The sequence below is a fragment of the Mytilus trossulus genome, chromosome 6 (genome assembly GCF_036588685.1).
Source record: "Mytilus trossulus isolate FHL-02 chromosome 6, PNRI_Mtr1.1.1.hap1, whole genome shotgun sequence".
Lineage (NCBI taxonomy): Eukaryota > Metazoa > Mollusca > Bivalvia > Mytilida > Mytilidae > Mytilus > Mytilus trossulus.
Genome location: NC_086378.1, coordinates 57724526 through 57730021, shown reverse-complemented (window position 1 = coordinate 57730021; position 5496 = coordinate 57724526).

Below are 5496 nucleotides of genomic sequence, written 5' to 3'. Positions count from 1 at the left end.
TCTCATACGATCTGTTACCGGATATTACTAGCAATTAATCAAAGGCATCAGCAGTAGTTCATCCCAATATAAGCTGTGGGACAAAATGATCAATATGTTGTATTTCTTTAACATTACATGACAGAGAGTATTTCAGTGGTATATCTTCTTTATGATACTTCATCTGTATTTAACTTGAATTAAAACGTGTTTGACATCATATTAGAAATCGATTTTTTTATGAAGTAACTTTTTATTCCATCACTCCTTGATATCACTAAAAGCAATGAATAGAATCGTTCTACTACCATTTGTATTGAAAGTAACTTTCTAATTAAACAAGACCATGATTGCAAACTAGGTGTGACCTCGACAAAAAAAAGCTATGCAGGTATTCTAAACATAATTAAAAAGTATAAGAGAAAATCATTATAGATTTAGAGACATTTTAACTTATCAAAATAAGTGTAAGTCGGTCTTGTTCATTTTTCCTTTTTGGTCCAATGACAGTATTAATTAAAGCTTAATGAAATTGACAAAAATACATAAATCGAAGAACTTTATAAATAAGAGTTGAATGTAAGCTAGTATGTTGATATCATAATAATATTTATAAAGGATGAATAAACTGTAAAAATGGTGTTTAGATCCTAAACACAATTCTAAGCACATGTTTTGCGCGCTTTTTTTTTTTTACATGTGCAGATTTAAACGTGTCTCGGTACAATGTGTTTGGGATTGTGTTAAGAATCGTGTTAAGTTTAGAAAAATGTGTTTAATTTCTATACACTTTCATTTTTAAACGTGTTTAAATTCACGTCATGTTTAAATATTATGTGCTTAATGTATTATCCTGAAAAATGTGTGAAGAAATTAAACACAATCCTAAACACATTAAGATCTAAACATGTATCACAAGTGTTTAAATTCTGAGCACGATTTTTACAGTGTATAATTGTCTCAATGGCACTTGTACCAAATCTTCTTACTTATAAATGTATATAAGTATTTATAAAAATGAAAATGTTTTGCATGGTCATTTGTGTTAAGGACACATCAAATATTTGAAATACAACCAGTTAATTGGTAAAGGTATTATTTCGATTTGGTCTTTTTCGTAAGAAATAAATAAGGATGAAAACATCGCATATAAGTAAAAACGGAATGAATTGATGAAAATTGAAATTTTTGTGCTAGAATAATTCAACTTTTTAAATAAATGCATGAAACAAAACAGTGTATGTGTATTGCTTTGATGTGATTCTTCCAAGTTTGAAGAGATGTACGATATTTGAAAATCGGTGAACTGATATTTGAAAATCGATGAGTTATTCTTGCCTTGATTTTTATCGATAGTGGCATACACATCTTCAGAAGATTACTGGAAGCCATTTCTGGTAGTAATTAGAACACTTAAAAGAATCTTTGGAATAGGATAAAGAAACTTCTTGGTTAGGAACGTAAGTATGTAATGGGTGATTACGAGATATATTTGTTGATTCTCTTTTATTTACCAAAGAAATTAAAGAAAGTATGTTTTTCAATTAAAAGCAGTATTCAAATTTTGTAGAGGCTTCATCATCTGAAGTTGCCACTTTACTTAACTTAATTTTAACAGAAATCTGAATGGATTTGTATACTCTGACGAGATAGGAAGATATGGTAAATATACTTACTGGATGTTTTAATGTGATGATTAAAAACACTTAATGTTCTCCTTAAAAATATTTTTGAACATTTCGGCAACAAAGTTTATCGACAGTAGTTATTCCTATGGACGTCAATTGTGCTCTTTAATATAGCAGACTTCCTCCTTTACTGTTATAAATCACAGTTTAAGACCAGACACAGTAAATAACCGTCTCAATTCCATTAAATTGATAAATTCAACAACACTCACCGTTATCTTGATGATAATTTTTCGTTAAATAATCAAGAATTCTCTAACTATACTGCTTATAGGAGTTTAAAGGAGTTTATTTAAAATAAACCAAATATTAACATCAATAACTGTCTTTTCCAAGGTTTAAACATTTCAGTATTACACCATTTTGTATTTCTATAACCTATGCATTACTGGTAAATACATCAGGAATGTCGTTACCAAATATTACCGGAAACATTTATTTAATTCTTCAATGGAAACAAAGAATTTTGATCAACAAGTTTGTCTGTACCTGTAAGTGTTTAAATTCTGAGCACGATTTTTACAGTGTATAATTGTCTCAATGGCACTTGTACCAAATCTTCTTACTTATAAATGTATAAAAGTATTTATAGAAATGAAAATGTTTTGCATGGTCATTTGGGTTAAGGACACATCAAATATTTGAAATACAACCAGTTAATTGGTAAAGGTATTATTTCGATTTGGTCTTTTTCGTAAGAAATAAATAAGGATGAAAACATCGCATATAAGTAAAACCGGAATGAATTGATGAAAATTGAAATTTTTGTGCTAGAATAATTCAACTTTTTAAATAAATGCATGAAACAAAACAGTGTATGTGTATTGCTTTGATGTGATTCTTCCAAGTTTGAAGAGATGTACGATATTTGAAAATCGGTGAACTGATATTTGAAAATCGATGAATTATTCTTGCCTTGATTTTTATCGATAGTGGCATACACATCTTCAGAAGATTACAGGAAGCCATTTCTGGTAGTAATTAGAACATTTAAAAGAATCTTTGTAATAGGATAAATAAACTTCTTGGTTAAGAACGTAAGTATGCAATGAGTGATTTCGAGCTATATTTGTTGATTCTCTTTTATTTACCAAAGAAATTAAAAAAAGTATGTTTTTCAATTAAAAGCAATATTCAAATTTTGTAGAGGCTTCATCATCTGAAGTTGCCACTTTACTTAACTTAATTTTAACAGGAATCTGAATGGATTTGTATACTCTGACGTCGAGATAGGAAGATATGCTAAATATACTTACTGGATGTTATAATGTGATGATTAAAAACACTTAATGTTCTCCTTAACAACATTTTTGAACATTTCGGCAACAAAGTTTATCGACAGTAGTTATTCCTATGGACGTCAATTGTGCCCTTTAATATAGCAGACTTCCTCCTTTACTGTTATAAATCACAGTTTAAGGCCAGAAACAGTTATAACCGTCTCAATTCCATTAAATTGACAAATTCAACAACACTCAACGTTATCTTGATGATAATTTTTCGTTAAATAATTCTCTAACTATACTGCTAATAGGAGTTTAAAGGAGTGTGTTTAAAATAAACCAAATATTAACAGCAATAACGGTCTTTTCCAAGGTTTAAACATTGCAGTATTATGCCATTTTGGATTTCAATAACCTATGCATTACTGGTAAATACATCAGGAATGTCGTTACCAAATATTACCAGAAACATTTATTTAATTCTTCAATGGAAACAAAGAATTTTGATCAACAAGTTTGTCTGTACCTGTAAGAAAGATCTTTTAAACAGAATAGCACATCCTAAATTTTACGTTGATTTTGTAAAAAACATAGGATTTGGAATGTGTACTGATTGATATTTTAGTCTTACTAGATAAACTATATTTGTATAGGTTGTTTTTGGCTTAGATCTAGCAAACAGTAACTGTGAGTACTCTTAGATCTGTACTTAGTGTCTTTTGGGATGTACAATGTATAAGTAACCGTCCATGTTGAAGGTCGTAAGGTAGCCTATAACTGCTTACGTCCACTTCATTGAACCTTTGGTGGATAGTCGTCTCATTGGCAAACATACCACATCTCCATCTCCATATGTTCATATAGCAATATTTTATCAAGACCATTTTTATTTTGCTAGCATTCCTGCATTCCTGCTTTACTTTTTACAACCCGAAATTGTAATAGCTTAACTACTATGTATATTCAGAAAATCGAAGTATTGTCTAAGTATTTACTAGAATATGGTAAATACAATTCCTGATATAATTCAATCTTACCAGCTTTGTTGTCGGGTCGGTATCAACAAAAATATTCATGCTGCTCCAAGTAAAGAGACCAAATGATGCAGTGTAGTATGACAGCATGCAAAGGCGGTCAAAGAAAAATATTGTAGAAACACAAAATTCAGAAAAAAACAACTAAACCACATCTCCTTTTTATTGAACAAGATTATCGATTTGACGCTTTTGAAATTCTATGGCTTTTAATATTCCATTGTGACAGTCATTTCTGATAATGTTTTAATGAATTGATTTATGTTTGAATAATAGATCCACATGTGTTCGTGTCACTTTACCGAATTCGTATGACTTTTCTAATTCTCTTTCACTATTTTCAATTGTTATATAAAGGAATGCGATTAGCAGAAAATGCCAACATGGAATTCGATTTCATACAGATGAAAATGTCATTATAAACATGGAACTGTTAGTTTTATAAATTCAGTGCATTCATTTTAAAGTTTGTAGGATCTTGTAATTTTCAATTCAAATGCAATTGAATAATCAAGGACTTGCGAGGTATAAGTTAAAAGGTCTTTAAAAAGTTAAAGGAAAACTACAAAATTGAATTAATCAAAATCGTAATAATTCTATATCAAATATTATTCCAAATTGGCAGACACCGTGTGTATTTCTTGAAAAAACTTGAGCAAATACTCCCAAAGATCAAATGTTTCAACAATTTGGTTAACGACTAAAATGGGCACTTGAGTGAAATGACAGGACATTTGAGCGAGAAAAGGGACGTTTGAGCGCAAAGGTATAGAGTATTTGAGCATCGACATTTTATCACACATTTGAACGAAAATAAAAATAGCATAACATTATTTGCATGGCCACTGAATTATAGTACTCAGTACTATCCTACCAGTAATTAGCAAGACTTGGACGATTTACTCAAGTGTAAAACAAACAAAAATTGTTAGTTAAAAAAAAATCCTTCTTTTTTTCTTTCTTGTTCAATTTTTTTTTAACAATATAAAAGTATGACTAAAAGGAAATTTCGATCAAGGTCCGATTAAAACAAGAATGTGTCCATAGTACACGGATGCCCCATTCGCACTATCATTTTCTATTTTAGTGGACCAGGAAATTGGGGTTAAAACTCTAATTTACCATTAAAATTGGAAAGATCATATTATAGGGAACATTTGTACTAAGTTAACTACATCAAAAACTACCTTGACCAAAAAAAATTAACATGGAGTGCGACGAACGGACGGACGAACAGACGGACTGACCAGAAAACATAATGCCCATTTACTATCGTAGGTGGGGCATAAAAATCCAGGTAAGGTTAAAAATATGGCGCTAATATTTTCTTGGAGGTCGGCGCTTAAACACCCTATGTTCATATCTTTATTTTCGCTGAAATGTCCCATGCCCATTTACAAGATATTAAGAACGATTCTGATAATTAGAAAGAAAGGACAAAGAGAAAAATATGACATTGATATGTATGTTGGTATAACACATATATCTCTGCATGCAGTCTTGTCGCACATACAATGTAGTCAACCGTTCTTTCATATGAAAAATTGGTACTATAAATGAGTCGATGAACTA